This window comes from Apteryx mantelli, chromosome 1 (assembly GCF_036417845.1).
Source record: "Apteryx mantelli isolate bAptMan1 chromosome 1, bAptMan1.hap1, whole genome shotgun sequence".
Taxonomy (NCBI): domain Eukaryota; kingdom Metazoa; phylum Chordata; class Aves; order Apterygiformes; family Apterygidae; genus Apteryx; species Apteryx mantelli.
The window spans coordinates 4,282,454-4,299,796 of NC_089978.1; the positions used below are offsets into that span (position 1 = coordinate 4,282,454).

The following is a 17,343-nucleotide window of genomic DNA, read 5'->3' on the forward strand; positions in this document are numbered from 1 at the left end:
CTGAGCGAGGTATTTCCTTCAGCTTGGATGCTGCTCCTCCTCGGAGATGAGCAACCTGAAAGCAGAGAGAGAGCACCGGCTATCGTTAAACTCTGAGGCTTAGCGAGTCGTCGCGCGAGGGAGATCTATTATCCGAATTGCAAAGGAGTGGTTTATGAATCACGAAAAAGTTTGGATCCCCCCCTCGCAGTCCCCTCCCTCGCCAGCTCCTGACAGAACCCTTAGAGTCAACAGACAGACACAACGTATGGCTTGAATTACACCCTGAGTTATGGTCTGATTGTGTGTTTCCATTTAACCCTGCATATGGCACGGCTTCATTCGCCGTTTCACTTTTTTCCCCCCCCTCCTCAAAAAAAGGTTTGTGCAACTGCTTGGGAAGAAGAAGAAGAAGAAGAAGAAGAAGGAAAAAAAAAAGATAAATTCCAGATGAGCCCAAATCTATAGCTATTTATCTCTCCCTACCTTCTCTCCAGCCGTACGGATTTATTTTTTTTCCCCAGAAAAGACAAATTATAAAAACTGCATTTCTCGACTAACGCAGGTGCCCATGCCCTGCAGATGTTTCAGTCTGTCTGATCTGTTACAACAAATGGGTTTTGCTCTTTCCCTTCTGCTTTCCTTCTCACCTCATTAACTCTGCCTCTCACTTCTTCCAAGTCCTCAGGCACCTGGAGCTCAAGGAAAGGGCTGCGACTTAGTAAACACACAATCCCGGTTTTGTCTCCGAGGAGCAGCCAGGAGGAGACAAAAGCTCTCAAGGATCCCCCCTTTTTTCCCTTCTCCAGTCCAAACAAATAAACAAACCAGCAAACAAACCAGGTGCAGGACTCAAAGTCTGAGGGGTCCCCTCCGTCCCCGGGGCAAGGCTTGCTTATTTTAACAACAGTATTAATAGTAGTAAATGGGTTTCCCTTCAGTTACTCATTTCAGATGACGCTTCGGGCCTTTCTTTGTGGTCTTTGCAGCGGTTTTCCCGAGTGTAGCCCACCCCAAAAGCAACCCAACAGCAAAACAAACAGAAAAACATGCCGGGCAAATTCCACTCCTTGCTAAAGCCTCCGCGTTTCTGCAGTCCTAAAGCCCATCGTGCAGGACACGTCTAGGAAAGGCTGGTATCACTTCGGGGAACCCCTTTGCAAGTCCTTAACCTGGAGCAAACCGATCCTACCTGACCCCCAACCCCGAGCCCGTCTGGTTTTGTCCCCATTGCACCTTTCTGCCTTAACACCTCTATGTAGGTAGCAATTAATTGGAGGGAGAAAGAGTATTTCTGGGGGCATTTTCTGCCATCTGCTGTGTGTTTTTCCACCCAGGCTGCTCTTTGGCTATCACAACCCCAGCGCCTGGTGTAAAGGGTTACTAGAGAAGTGCTGTTATTACAAAGGATTTTAATAACCTCTAGGGGTGAGTTCCCGGCTCCCTTGAAGTCCGAGACGAAACTCCGACTGACTGCAAGGGAGGCAGGATTTCTTCGCCACGGGTTGTTTTTCTTTAATGCCCTCTCGGATTTGTTTTCGATGTGTCCCGTGAAGGGGAAGGCAGCGCTCCCACGAGCATCCAGGCTTACTGCTTGTTTCAGGCTATTTCTGCATCTTTTTGCCTTCGGAAACTCTCCCCTCCCACCTCTCAGGAGGACACTGGAAACCTTCAGCCCTTAATCCTGCCCATGCCTTTTAGTGTCCATTTAGATATTTCAGACCCCTTATCTTTCTCCCCTGAATTGCTGAACAACATGGACTTGGGTGTAAAATGTCTCTAACGCTCTGGAATGGTCTCGCTAACCCTGATCAGCCGACACCGTCCTCTGCTTTGCCTCCCCCAGGAAAAAAAATCACAGCCTTTTCCCCAAGGGGGATAGGAATGATCTAACCTCTCACCCCCACCCCGAGAGCTCCGAGTTTGGCCTGCGATGGCACCCCTGCTTTTTGGGGAGGTAATAATGCCTTTTCCCACTCGCTCCAGCACAGGTTACGTTTGCAAGAGGAATTTGCAAGGGGAGGGAAGGAGGGAGACTCTTCGGGGCAGACGTGCTGTTTACAGCTCTGGAGAGCTCTGGGTCACTGATCAAACCTGCAGCAAGTGGCCTGCGGACTCCTAAGAAATTGAACTGCTTTTTTTTTTCCCCTCAGAGCTCCCTTTTCCCTTCAACCCGAGGCTGTTTGCAGCCAGACCCACACTGGCATGCCGAAAAAGCCCCCATCTGACACCTCCGAGAGTCCGATCCCAGGGACAGCAACAGGCAATGTGAACTATATCGGTGTGTGAGTATCCGTTGCGCATTTTTTCCAGCTTTCCCACCCGAGGAGGAAAGACATCCACCTGAGCCTGCTGCCAGGCTGCTGCTGTCAGTAGGAGCACGGTTGGCTCTTTGGGGGGGTTAATGCAAACCCCCAGGTCCTGAAGCGGGGACGGGGAGCAGGGACAGGGAGCCTGCAGCCTCCGGGTCTCCCCTCTCCCCAGGTGCTCCCTGGATCTTCCCTCTCCCCTGAAACCCTTGGGTCTCCCCTTCTCCTCTGCATCTCCCCTCTCCCTGATACCCCTGGGTCTCCCCTTTCCCTTGCAGTCCCCTGGGTCTCACCTCTCCCCTGCAGCCCCCGGGTTTCTCCTCTCCCCCGATGCTCCCAGGATCTCCCCTCACGCTTGCAACTCCGGGATCTCCCCTCTCCCCCGAAGCCCTTGGGTCTCTCCTCTCCCCCGCAGCCCCTCCCCGGGTTTCCCCTCTCCCTTGCAGGCTCATAGATCTCCCCTGTCCCCTGACACCCCTAGCATCTCCCCTCTCCCCTGCAGCCTCTGCGTCTCTCCTCTCCCTTGCAGGTTCATACATCTCCCCTCTCCCCTGCAGCCTCCGCGTCTCTCCTCTCCCTTGCAGGTTCATACATCTCCCCTCTCCCCTGCAGGTTCCTACATCTCCCCTCTCCCCTGCAGCCCCCCGGGTCTCCCCTCTCCCCTGACACCCCTAGGGTCTTCCCTGCCGTGCAGCCCCCCGGGTCTCCCCTCTCCCTTGCAGGCTCACGGCTCTCCTCCATCCTCGCCCTCGCACCTTCGGCATTTCAGGGGGCTCCCGCCGGGACCGGTCCGGTCCCCCCCGCCGCGCCCCCGGCCCCGCACCGCTCCGCGCAGCCGAGCCGCCCCCGGCGCCGCCTGCCCGGCCGCTCCGCTCCGCTTACCTCCGCCGGGCTGCGCGGGCGCGGCGGGGCTGGACCGGGCCGGGACGGGCCGGGACGGGCGGCAGCGCGGGGGCCGGGGCGCCTCTGCCGCGGCGGCCCGCGGAGCCGCCTTATATGCGGCCCCCGCGGCTTTGATATGCGGCGTGATGTCAGCCCGCATTAGCATAACAAAGGGCTCCGCGAGGAGGGCTGCGCGCCCCGCGCATCCCCCCGCGGGCAGGGGCAGCGGCAGGGGCAGCGGCAGGGGCGGGCGGGCTGCGCGGGGCGCGCCCGGCGCGAGAGGAGGCGGCGGGCGGGCGGGGAAAACTCCCCCGGGGACCCCTTCCCCTTCCCTTCCCCCCTTCCCTTTTCCCTTCCTCTTCCCTTTCCCCCTTCCCTTTCCCTTCCCCCCTTCCCTTTCCTTTCCCCCTTCCCCTTCCCGGGATCCCCGCGCCCGCCCGCCCGCAGAGCCACGGCGCGGCGGCGGGTTGACAAATCGGTGCAAGCGAATAAGCCCGTTTCCCTCGAAAACCTGCGCTTTGGGTGTCGCGGCTCCGCCGGGCACACTTCCCCCGGCGGGGCCGGCACCTTCCGCGGGGTTTTCCGCCGGCTTTGGGGGCTACAAGGCACTCGGTTGTGGCTGCAGCGGAGGGCGAGCGCTGGCACTGCCGCTGCATTATTCTAACGAGCAGTTAATGATTCGCAAAAATGGCTAGTTAATATTTTTCGCCGGAAACTTTAAATGTTACCTCTCCAGAGGATGATTAGAGTTTGCTTGGCCGTGCGACTGACTTGCCAATTAAAGGACAAAGATACTTTTCATGCACGGGTCTGTCAGGTGGATTTCTTTTCCCTCCGAGGCTAAGAAATCACTACATGACAGTCGTAACGCAGAACACAAATACACGTCCTGCCTCATTGAATCCTGCTGTCAGCCGTCGGTTTTCACAGTCGCATTTCCTTTGATCTTTCTTTAATCAGCGGAAAGTCCAGCTTTCGAGATCTGATTTTTTCCTTTTATGCCAGTCTCAGCGACTGAGGCTTGGTGATTGTATGCTTCCTCCCAAAGAAAAAAAAAAAAAAAAAAAAAGGAAAGAAAAGTATGGCTGTCTAGTCAACCACAAACCCCACAAGTCTGAATTTAAGACTCCTGTGGCAGCCACGGATTGTGAACAAATTGGTGTCATTTTGCTCAGTCAGTTTAATTGTAGGTTTCAGGTGAAAGAAGAGAAGACTATAGACACTATAGTCTTAGGACCTATTCTTCAGAATAATTTTCCTAGAGGTCTACTTTCGGAAAAGCTATTTATATGGGCTAATACTTTTATCTGTCTGTCCCCATGCTGGAAAGATTGCATTCATGTACACAGGTCACTAATGGGCTTTCCTCCGCGAACTGCAAAGAACCCTGAATACACAATCCCAAATTCCCAAAGCCACTATATTATTTGTTTAAGACCCAGTTTTGCCAGCAGCTTTGCACAGTGTGTCCATTTTTCTTTGTGTGACATTTGCACGTAAGTACTCAAACTGTCCGAGATTCCCATTTCTCCAGCCCTCTTCCACCCTGCTGTCCCCCCAAAATGTGTGTCTCCTCAGAGGAGATTTTGTCGGGGTTCTCCAGGGAGGACTTATTTACTTGGGGAAGTTGCCTGGAATATCTATTGCAGTCTCGCCTCCCGTGCACATGCCCTGATTTCAGTATGAATAGCCTTTTTCCAAATTAGCTTAATCTTTAAAGAGCCATCGGGAAAGTGCTGTGGTTATTAATCAGTAATAGTAGAAGTCATAGTAGCAGTGGTTATAATGCTCATGTTATTTCAGTAAGACCCTAATGTGCTTGGAGCTGCACAAAAAATACAATAAGGCATGCTGTACCATAAGAGCTGTCTTGCACCCAACCCATTCATTAAGTTTCTTAAAAACAGTGCCAGGAGGACACGTATCAAGTCCCTGTGTCATTTGCAAGAGCTGTTTGTCAGCTGCGCTCTCAAGGATGTGATCGAGGTGCCACATCCACATGAGGAGATGGCTCCCAGGCATCCGTCCGGTTACCACTGTAGAGGTGCTCCTTGTGAAGGCCAAGTCCTCCTTCACAAGCCATGGACACGAAGAACAGATTCTTCTTTTTCCCTTTGCAGTGGCCATATTTCAAGCCTATTATCCTGCCCAGTCCAGTCTTTTTTTCTCTAGATTCAGCAGCCCCAGTTTGTTCAGTGAAACCTGGAGAAGGAGCTGGAAGGGCAGGGGAATAGAAACAGGTATCCTGGGCTGAAGCAGGAGTAAGCAGGTGGGATACAGAACAAGGAACCAGGAGAGGAATGGCAAGGAAGATGCTGGGCTGACCACAGGCGTATAGGGAGTAATTCAGGAAGAGCTTAGGGGACTTTAAAACCACCCCGAGCCTTTAATCTGGGACACTTTCTTGTGTAGACAAGCCCACAGGCCCAGAAATGCCAAAACATTTCAGCATGTGTTTAAATCCTCCTAATCTCTATGTGACACATTGTGCTCCAAGTGCTTTGCTGGATCGGGAACGTCATTGCTGAAATATTGAAGGTCTTTTGTCTCCTGCTTCTCACGCAAACATCTGGGCCTGGACTTGGCTGGTTGCAGTGGCAGAGCCTGGATGCCCTTCGGGTGCGTGGGGAGTGAGGCGCTGTCTTGGTGGGCATGTGGAGTTTTATTTCACAGGACCCGAGTGCTGGACCAGGGGGTCTGAATCTAAAAGCTTAGCAATCATTAGGATTCTTGGCATTTCTGTAGGCCAAAATGATTACCATTTTCATCAGCAGAAGACAACTTGATTCAACATTTTCCATGAGGTTTTCATGAAAGAGAAGTGGCTGTGCTAGTGTGACAATAAATAAATCAGAGCTGGGACTTTACAAAAGCATTTAAGACAGTCAGCTGAAAAAACCCCCTGGGAAGTAAATGGTTGTGGAGCAAATAACCCTCTTCAGAACTGCAGCCTGCAAAGACACTCTGTCTATGCGAGGAATGAATGTAGCCACCCACTATCAGAATTGGAGACAGTGGGTCAGTATTTTCTGGATTGCATTCCCTAATTGATCTAATTATTAGACTCAAAAATTATTTGGAAAATCAGCTGGTGAACCTTTAGAAATATCTTTGGGGCAGTAAAAAAAAATTAGCAGGTCACAATGGTACTGGACTGGAAAATACGGATTTATTGCTGTTTGTTACAGTAGGTATAACTTAATGTAAATGAAACTGGAACCCATCCAAATCTGCCAGCCAGTCCTTGCCGGGGCATACAGAGGTGAGACATCAGTCTTCAGAGCAACCTTAGGCAACACAGGTGAGCCTCACTTCACCTGGACCGCAGCTACACCTGCCTACATCCTCCGACGTAATTTGGAGGTGAGTGGGGAAGAGTTCTGGATCCCCCTGCAAAAATCCTGATTATCTCACAGACTGACCTCACCAAAGTCGCGCTGCATAAACCATACACTGCCATTTCGATAGGGACGCCATTTAGATGCTAAGGAGCTCAACTGGATTTGAACCAACAACATTGGTGCAAAAAAGGCATATTCCATTACTAACGCCCTGGGCCCACCCATGCTGCCTTTGGAGCGTCATTTATCATTCATTTTTATGCATGTGTCTCCTCACCCACATTTCTTCTTCCATCCCCCACCCAAAGAAAGAAGACCCTCTGTGGATGAATCACAATAACATAAAACATACGCAGAACCAGGACCCGAGTATAAACTCTCCTAGAGCAGGGGGCCATGTTCCTTTATTTAAAAATCCCTAAAGCACCGTGCCAAGTCGGGGCACTCTGCAAATATTTATTAATATGACATAGTTATGTATACTGTGGGGTGTGGTATTACGGTTTTATCAGCGAGTTTCGAGATGCTGTGTGCTATGAATGAGCTATGCAAGTCATCACACAGACGGGGGGTGAGGATAAGACTCTGCCCGACGTTAGGGTATGTTCTGCATGGGACATCATTAAAAAGAGCCATTTGCAAATGTTCTACGGAGGTTTTAATTATTTCGCTGGGACTGGTGGTTGGGAGGCGCTCGGGTATGCGACAGGATGCCATTCCTCCATTTTCAATGAGTATACTGGCAGTCTTCAGATATGGGCTCCAGGCTCCATCTGTAAGAATAAATAATACGGGCCAGCAACTATTTACGGGCCCTAATGCAACTGGCTCAGCATGGCTGGGGTATACAAAGCCAAGCCCTCTTACCCATAGCAGGGTGGGCATATCCAAACTCTATATTGGGAAACATCTCTGAGCCTTATATCCCCCAAGCCCTGCCCAGACTTTGGAGAATGTTTTCTGGCGAGCAATGCCAATTAACAATAAATTATAGATGAGCGACCCAGTTGGTGCCCTTGTAGTTACTAATTTAGGCAAACATAGGCTTTTTACTGGGCCTCTAAGTTTCTATTTCAGGCACTGATAGGGTTTCTTTTTAATGCTCCTCCACCTATTAAAAAAACCCAAACGAGCACACTGGGTTTAAATATTCACCCAAAAGTTTTGTCTTCTGAGGGAGAGAACAAACATTGACCGTTAGATGCTAAAATCTTCTGCAAAATGCTGGAAAGCAGGACTGTGTATATAAGGAAGAACTCAGCCCCTGAGGTTGCTCCAAATTAAAAGGAAGAATAATAAAAATACTTGAGGAATCTCCTCTCTAGCCTGCCTCCTAGCAAGTTTCAACGCTCCTGAGGGACAGGCAAGTGAGGCAGAAGCTCAGCAAGTCTTCCTCGGCCCCCCGTGTAGCGTCCGGACTGGGCAACAGTGGGCGGACCCTATAAAGACCATATGTGAACTGCCTGGTGCCTAACACACATATATTTTTGTGCACTAATATCCAGCTTACCTGCCTGGAAGGGGCAGGATTCGGGGCTGTACCCTCAATTCACCTTCCCCAAATGTCAATAACATTCGTCTCCCTCACCTTGTCTTTAATATCATCACTCATAAGCTATCCTGCAGGAGCACAGGATAGCCCCAGCTGTGAGAAAACAGTCCTATATTGCACTTGGTGCTGGACAAATGCAGAACAAAACCAAACTTTTTCCCTAGAGATCCCACAAAGAGAGACCACAACGAAAGTGGGAGTGGAGGGATGCAAAGGGACAATGAGATTGCAGTTATTCACCAAAGCTTTTGCATCTGGAAAAGCCTGTGTAGTACTTTTGCTGCTGTGCCTCGGTTTACCCAGACTGGCAATAACTTCTCTATCTAGAGGAAAGGAAGGCCAGCAAATGCAATCCGTGCATTTTGCATTTAGCATCTAGCTGTGAAAACAAACTCCTGCACAGACACCGGGAGGGTTTTTTTTCATTTCCAGCTGAGATGATGTGCCATCCCCACGTCAGACAGAGCCCTCTGCGTCCGGGGAGCCTGGGAAAGGCAGGAACAGACCCTAAAAAAGATGGTCCTCAGGAGGGTTCCCCACTGTGCCTGCTGGTTGGGGGGACCCACGACCTTTCAGCACACCTCCTCCTCACTCCAAAGCACAGGGGAAGCCAGCTCCTCTCTCATTCGCACCACCCCATATCCCTCACATCCCATCACCAGCCAGGGGAAAAATCAAAGGCAGAGTCTCTTGACCCTCGTGCCATTTGGCAGGAGACCATGCATGCACGACCTTGCAGCTGGGGGACCGAGCAGAGCATGTTTCTCCCCCAAACCAAAGGTCCCACCCATGCCCCAAATGCTGCCTTGTAAAGGCTTCCATCCTAATAAAAACCAGCTGTCAGCTCCTCTCTCCAAAGCTGACAGGCTGCATGATCCCTTCAGGGTGGGGTAGCTCTTTCTCTTCCGTACAAAGAAATCCAGTAACCCCTCCCTTGCCGAGGTGCAGGACTGGGAGGCCTCCTCGCAGGGGGCTTAGCGATGGATGTGTAATCAAAAACAGAGATTTGCGGAAGTGGAGAGATGGAGACCAACTGGAAAGGACAAAATGCCTCAGTAACCTTTCTGGAATAGGAGGAGCAATGTAAACTGTTTAGTGAAACGTCTCCCATTGTGATCGCAGCCTTGCAAATGCTGGCCAAGAGACAAAAACACCTCGTCTGGGAGCAAGACATGTGTTAGACATCCCTATTTCTGCCCATTTTTAATTTAGTCCCTGATCCCCAAACTCTTTCTGTCTCTGTGATGAGATGTGTGGACCAGGAGAGAGTGTTGCCAGCTCTTGTTCTGACAGAGCAGGTCTTGGGACCATCTCATGCAGGCAGCATTAGGGCCGGGTTTTTCAAAGAGCTTCGAGAGAGGTTTTCAGACAAGATTGTCTTACTGGATTTTTGGCAGTGCTCAAGGCAGCTGTCCCTGCTGTCAGAGATGCAAATATTTCAATGCTGTTCGTGTGGGCACCCTTTGAAAATCTGATTTTTGGTTCCCTAAGTGGGAGCTGACCACCTCTGCAAACCCAGCCATGACTGGAGGTGCTGAACATTTCTGAAGATCCCGACACAACTCTTTATGCTGAAGGGACACATTTCTGATCAAGGTGAAGCAAAAAAAACCCCGAAGATGTGACATAGGCATGTGACACCCCAGTGAGGCGAAAGGAAGAGGTTTGACCCTGTCCTCTCCTCCTCCCTTGGCCCTGCAGGAAGCCCATTCCCTTGGATGGAGAACCTACAGTCCCAAATCTAGGGAAGGATCCCAAGGTGACCCACAACCCCCCATCTCAGCCAAGCGTTTCTTTCTGTAACCTTAAGGAAAAGCTGCATTTCTGTGGAGTCTGGGGACAGCAAGGGGATTAACGGTAGCAGAGCATAATCACCTTATAACCTAACATGACAAGAGCTGCTAGAAACACAGGCAAGATGTCATAATTCGAAACTCAGTTTGGAAGCATTTGGATGAGGAAATCCTTTCCCAGATGCACCCTGCTCTATGTAATTATATACGATACATAACAAATCAGGCTTTTACATTCTTACTTAAAACTTCCTTGCATTTCTTAGGAGACATTTTATACATCAGCCTCACCGACCCCTTCCCCAGCTCTTGGAGACGTGGGCTTGAAGCTCCTCAGCTCCTCTGTTGAGTGCTCCCTTTGACCCGGGGGCTGATTTTCAAGCATCTGCCCCCCATTTAGTCCCCACTAACGCATGGCTGTTGTCTCAACACGGGATGCTGGTTTCTTCTGAAAAGATGTCCAGAAGGGTCACAGCTGCTGGCACTGGGAGACGTCCGTCTGCTCGCGCTGCTGGGAGCCCAGCTTCTGAAAACCTGGTCTCTGACTTTCTTTTAAAGCCATCTGAATTGAGTCATCTTCCTTTTCTCTGGGTTTTATTACGGAAAGGTCTTCCAGGAGATGCTGAGAAAACCTTTCATCCTTTCCAAGAAACATCGAGGTTGGATGTTTCACTGTTATATAAAACTGTCTGGAAAATATTGGAGAGGAACCCTTTTTGTTGACAGCAGTGATTCTTTTCTTGAGTGTGGTGTGTTTTCTCTCTGATTCCACTTTGACTGTTTAGTCAGGGTTTCTGCTTCCTTACAAAGATTTGATTATGCTATTTATTTCCTCTTACAGATGTCAGGATTACACAACAGAGTACGGAACCCTAAAAAAACCTCTCTTTTTATTTATTTCATTCATTTTTCGCGCATGTGTGTATGCCCCACACGTGCAAAAACACACACATCCCTCTAAACAAGCTGCCTAACCTTTGTTTTACTTCAGTGAAACTGCATATTGAAGTTCACGTCCATCCGTGATGACATGACACCACTTCCAACAATCTGAGCCTGACTGACACGGACTTCAACATTTTCACAGTTGCTTCACGTGCCAAAAGTTTGTGAAATAGGTGCTGACCAAGGCAGAGCTTTTTGGAGGATGTAGTATGGTTTCAGGGCCTGATTCACCACTGAGTTACATGAAGTTTATTCCAGAGCTGTCCCAGGGGTAAATTACAGGATGGCATAGTACCAAAGGCAGGCATTTTTCCTCTTGCCTCCTTGCTATGCTATCGCTTGGATGCTGTCCTGCTCTTGGAAAACACAGGCCATTATGTATCAATTTATTCACTTAATTGCATGGAATCTGCAGAACAAATATTCATGAAGCTATTTTAATTGAGGAAATCTGTAGGGTAAATATTCACAAAGCCTACTCGCTCTTCAACCAAGCGCAAGACGTATTTGAAATCCACTTTTCACTTTGTTCGGAAAGATGAGGGTTTGACAGGGAAATTTTAGGTAGTTCATTAAGGGGAAATTCTGGGGAAGAGAGATAGGGGTCTTGTTTAATCCCCCGTACAGGGACACATCCCACAGCCCGCTCAGAGCTGCCGCGAGTGAGCTAGCAGCTGGGGAGGGAATGAGGCCTCATGCGAGGGGAAAGGGAAGGGGGAGGGAGAAAAAGAGTCCCAAGATTTGTCAAAAGTGAAGAAAGAACGCAAAATAACAGCATGCTTTTCTCACGCTGAACTCCACGCGCAGCAGCTGCAAGTCTTGGAGGACGGCGTGCAAAATCCCCTCTTGGGTCCCCGTCTCCATCCCTGGTCCCCGTCTCCATCCCTGGTCCCCACCAAGCCCTGTGAGATGCGACCAAGAAGGCTTCGCTGCGTTCGTGGGAGCCTCTGGAGGACGCGGCCGGTGGAAGGTAACCCCTGCTGGGGTTATCCCCCTGCAGGCGCGGGCTCTCTAAAGCATTTGGGATGACTGATTAGGACAGAAATGGAGGAACTGATTAATCTGAGGACTCCCCCAGCTCCCCGTCCCGTTGTGGGCAGAGTTTCATTTCTCTTCTCCTCTCCCACTGTTCTCCAAGGGCTGGTAGCTTCTCATGGGCACAAAATCCTTCCTACTATGTGTGCACAAGGTGCCTGGCACAGAGAAAGCCAGCCCGCTGGGCTCCCAAGCCCTGCCGGCGCAATATAAATAGTATTCTTTATTTTTAAATGCAGACCAGAATGGATGCAAAGGCATCAGGCCTCCTAGAATTACCTCGATTTGTTAGATTGCCAACTTCCTAATACTGCCGAGACATGAATATCATGTCTGGGTGTGCATGTGCTTGAACACATCAGGTTTGAAGCAAGTTTCTCTGTTGCGTGCTGCCTATAAATCTGGCGAGCCTGGACGCCTTCCCAAAAGACACACTCATGCTCACCCAGAAATTGGAGGTACTTTGCGGTAGTAACCGTTTGGGTGAGATACCTTGGCCTGTTTCGTGATGGAGGTCTGACCGAACGGTCTCTCCTTGCCTTTAAGCCTCCAAATCCAGTCCCCACTGAACGTGGTGGAAAAGCTCTATTAATATCAGCAGGACACGATCAGACGGGAAAAGCCAGAGCCTCGGTGAGCTATAACAGTTCGTATTCATTGAGGAGCTGATCCTGCTGCTTGTTTCTCCTTTTATCCCTCCCATGGCTGCGATAACAGTAAGACTTTATGCTACAACGATAATCCAAAACTGGCTACTTCCATGTGCAAAAACAACAGCTTCAATTACTGACTCATCCTAATACTTTGCAGGACAACTCCCATATTTTTCCACTTTTTCACCGTTTGCATTGCCCCTTTCTTCTGATCTTATTCTCCACAGCACAAAAAGAGCACGTAAATGTTCTTAGGTTGCTTGGGTGTTGTTTTGTTTGCTTGCTTTGCTTTTTTTTTTTTGACCAGAAGTGAAAATAGGGGCATGGCGAAGATGCATACCAGAATGCATTAAGGCAGACACTGGATGGCAAGCCAGCAGTTCTCCAAGTACATGTGGCAGAAAGCATCTCTGAATAAATAATAATAATAATAATAATAATAATAATAAAATAATAATAATAACAAAAGCAGCAGAAAGCTCTTTCCTTCCAACCAGCCAAAAAAATAAAGGTTTGGCAAGGAACAATCTGAGAAAGTGTCTAAAGAGTTGGAAGTAGGTTCTGTATCATATATGGGAGCCAAAAATGTGTTTGGCCACAAACAGCGCGTGATGCATTGCAAAATGTTTCGCGAGGAGATATTTAGAGGGTGGGATGGTTGGCATGGAGAGGAAAGCAGGGGGAAGCCTCGCTGGAGGAATATCTTCAGCCTTCAAGCAACAGCCACTAAAATATCTTGCGTGTTCTGCCTCCCCAGAGGTGCCAAGGGTTGGAAGTTTTGCGCAGAATGGCTTTTGCGGGATAATGTAATCTCATTGAAAATTACTTTTTAGCTGCCCCTTTCTTAGTGCGCAGGGAAAGAGCACAGATAGGGCCTGATGCAGTGATGTCAGTAGGCTTCGGATTAATGGGTTTTGGATTGGACCCACGGTGCAAGAGACAGGACTCAAATCTAGCCATAAATAAAGCGGCTTCCATTAACGTTTATATTTGCTTTAATTTATTTAACCGAGAAAGTCAGCAGAGGCCCATAGGTCTCGGTATTAAGAATGAGCTGGCCAAGACAGCAGCAGATAAAGCTTGCACCAGCGTAAATCAAAGCTTCCGTAAGTCATGCTCAAGAAACCATGGGCGAGTAAGGCAATAAAATGTGACCATTGTTTCTTTATTGGATCATTCTCAGTTTTCACTTTCTGCTGGAGCCAAACATAATTTCTGCTCTGTGTTTTTTAAGAGATCGTGGAGAGGACGGGCTAAACTCATTGCAAACTTAGGATCTAGAGCAGAAGTTCAGAACTGGGGATTTGCAAGAAGCTCACAAACGCTTTCCTTCTCTTTATGGCCAGATAATAATAAAGATGAGATCCAGAAGCTTGTTTTCTCCTGAAATGTTGGAAAAGCCTCAACTTTTGAATTAGACCAACACCATGAAAAATTACTGTATCCAGCACCGCTTTGCCCAGCATAATTTGGGCTGCACTGCATTTAGCTGGTGCCGTCTGTCCTGGAAATGAATATGTTTAGTTTTTCCCCTCTTGAGGGTGCAGAGGGACGGAGCTGGCCCAGGCGGAGGTTCACAGGCGGACGCCGTCCCATCCTGCTCCGAAGGGCCCCACCACGAGCCAGCTTTGCCAGCAGTGGCACCAACCTCCCCAGACCTGCTGGGGATACCAAGTGCACTTCAGACACCTTTTTTTTGTTTCCTTTTATAATACCCCGCAGGACGGTACCAGTTTATGACCATATTATGGTGATGCTGTTCCTGCTATTACAGTGATGCTGTTCCTGCTACTACAATCATGGCTCCGTCACGATTTCCATTATAAACCTCGGGTTGGCTTTTTGGTGGTGTTTTTTTTTTTTTTTCTTCTTCTTTTTCTGGGGTCTATAATTTGATCATAAAAAAACTCACTCTGGGCTGAAATTCAGCCTCCAGGTCTTGGTTGGATACCAAATGTGATTTAACTCTCAGGATGCTGAGCTGCTTTGACGTGGACAAGGGCTTTGGGGAGCCAAGCGTGCCGAGGTCCCAGAGAACGGCCCTTAGGGGCAGCAAGGAGAGATGTGAGCAGAGCGGCCGCGCTGCCGGTTTCGGGGCAGAACTCATCCATTCAGCGTCCCAGATTTTACCACCAGCTCAGAGAGCTCTTCAGCCACCTCCTCAAGGAGAAAAACCCAGGCGAGGACTCGACAGAGCTGAGCACATTGTGGGTAGTGATTTATTGGGAAAAAAATAGCAGCCAGCAGGACACATTGCATTAGGTGAGGTGTCAGCTGCCCACGGATACCCCATCTCTGTAAATGTTAAAAAAAAAAAAAAAATGCAATGAGAGTGACAACATCTCACACTTATTTTGGGACGGAGCAAGCAAGCTGCTTCCAGTTCACCCGTCTTCTTCAGATACCTTCTCTAGACTGGAATGAACTGTTCCTTCTCGGTGCCTCTCTCTTGCTCCTTTTTTCTGCAGACAGTTCTTTATACCTAGGCACCTGGCTTTTAAACGCAGCTTTTAAATGTAGCTAAAATTATGCGGGGTGGATTTTGAAGCCAGAACGTGAGCTTTGCGCCCTGGGACGCTGCTGCCCTGGGGTGGTTTGTAGGTCACCCGTCGCACTGTTGCAGCAGTGCCAAACCCCCCCCGTGGCGTAGGCAAAGCTTCAAAGAGAAAAGTGAGTAGTTTGGGGGCTACGATGCTACAGGACACCTCTGGCAAAGTTTCCAGACCCAGGTCCATGCCCGCTCACCGATCCAGACTGCAGAATGGGCCCTTCCCCTATGGACCTGCTTATCTTTTCCCACTGAGGAGGGATGGAGCAGAGGGAGAAAATGCTCCTAATTAAAGCAATGCAGCATGAAACGGGACCACGGTTTCCTCATATGTAAAGCTGGTGCAATAGCACTTTTCCAGCCCGTGGGGGCATGCTGAGGATGATATCGTTAAAGGCTGTTGCGTTGATCGGATACCCACAAGGGCTCTCCTGAGAGCTTAAAATTGATGGGATGAAGTATCAGGGCTGCACAAACCCCTAATCTATCAAAGCAATAATCTGCAGAAGAAAGATACTTTGCAACGCACTTACACAACAGATGGTAAGTGACTTATGATGTATTCTACTGATAGCTCGCAGGAAAACGGTATTAATAAAATATGCTGACATGACAGATTAATAGCTCAGAACTGTGATCCAGAAGAGGTTAGGACTAGCATATTCTTCCTCTGGGGTTTTTAACAATAAAGAATTAAGTAAATGTTACATACTGAAGATTATGTGGACGCAATATTAAAGCGAGGCTTTGCTCTGAACAGAGCCTATAAAACCGGCATCGTGGGATTCAATGTTTATTGCGCTTCGGTGACATCATCGTAACTTTGCTCCGTTTACAAATAAAATGTGGCTTTTTCTCGCCGCTGGTGCTGTGAGCCCGTCCCAGGATCTGCGAATCCAGATGTGCTCGCTCTGGCTCCGGCGGTGTCTCTGGGAGCACCGTGGGCCGGAGGCGGCGTGTTCTCCGCACAGCACCGCCGTGATTCTTCCCAGCCTGAAAAGAAACCCAGAGAGGGCTGGTGTTTGGCTTTTTTTTTTTTTTTTTTTTTAATTTTTGGAGTCAAAACACAAAGCACTGTTGGAGTTTCTCTCTGCCGAGTGGTTTGGAGGGCTTGGTGCTGGCTGAGGAAGGGAGATGCTGGGGCTGCAGCCCCTTCTCCAGCGGCACCCTGAGGGTGTTGCAAAACCCGTGATTTCACCCCGTGTCCCTATTCCCTCTCCGTGACCTTTCAGTCCCGAGTCTCGCTCTTTGGGGCAGTGCTTGCGTGAAGGTGAAAGGAGAGGGGTTATCCACCTTGGCTAAATTTAGGCACTTAATATTCATTGTCTGAGATCTTTCTGATCTTCCATAGCTGGGGAGGGAGAGAGGGTTCTCCAAGGGGCATTTCGGAGATGAGGTCCTGCCGGTCTCTGCTGACCGCCCAGGAGCCTTGGCCTCTTGTGCCGGCTCGTCCACCGGGCCCTGCCCATCCTTGGGCCATGCTTGTCTGGACAACAAGGCTGCCCATGGGGAGGCTTTTCTGCTACACTTCCATGCCAGCAAAATGTGCAAAATGCCATCAAAATACCACAAATATGCTCTCTCACTGATTTAACTCTATCGACAGCTGCTGGCTTTGCAGTGGCTAATGGGACCAGTTATCCCTTATCAGTGCAGACTTGTTGCCAGCTCAGATTTGTGCAGCTCCTAGCACATGGGAGCTGGCATTCTGGCTGAGACCTGCCGCGCTCCAGGTCATGGCTGATACGGTCTTCTTCTCCCAAAAAACATCAAGTACAGGGTTGGATTCATCTCCAGCCTTCTTGAAGGTGAGTGACTGATCTAGCCAGCTCCACGTCCCCCGAAGGTGACGGACAGCGCAGTCGGTCCCTACCAAACCTTCCTCCGCAGGGGGTTTGAATTCAATAGGCATTTGCTATCTTGGACTAACAGACATAATCACCGATGCTGGAGTGTGCTTTTGGAAAGGTGGATCTCTGATTTGGAAAACTAAAGGAGTCTGGAATGACTTTTGTATCTGTGATCTGTCGTGCTGATTTAGGACTCTGTCTCATGTATCGGTATGATGTATTGGAGAGAAATGCAGCATAAACATAATATCTCAATAAAGTTAGCTTTTTCTTCTTCTAGCGTCAAGCTACTTTTACCAATGTAAGTGTATCCTTATTAGAATGGCTGCTCTGCTTTCAACATACGAAGAAGGAAGGAAGGAAGGAAAAGAGAAAGAGAGAGAGAAAGGGAGAAAGAGAAAGACAAAGAGAGAGAGAGAAAGAAAGAGAAAGAGAGAGAATGAAAGAATGAAAGAG

At 49.2% G+C, this 17,343-nt stretch overlaps 1 long non-coding RNA gene across 1 annotated transcript; it reads right to left on the reverse strand.

Moving 5' to 3' along the window:
• Window positions 1-14: 14 nt before the first annotated feature.
• Window positions 15-2,594, reverse strand: LOC136994050 (uncharacterized). Its single transcript, XR_010886284.1, has 3 exons — window positions 2,582-2,594; window positions 630-671; window positions 15-55 (listed from the first exon to the last, which is right to left on the reverse strand). It is a non-coding gene; the product is annotated as an uncharacterized lncRNA (long non-coding RNA).
• Between the last annotated feature and the right edge of the window lie 14,749 nt (window positions 2,595-17,343).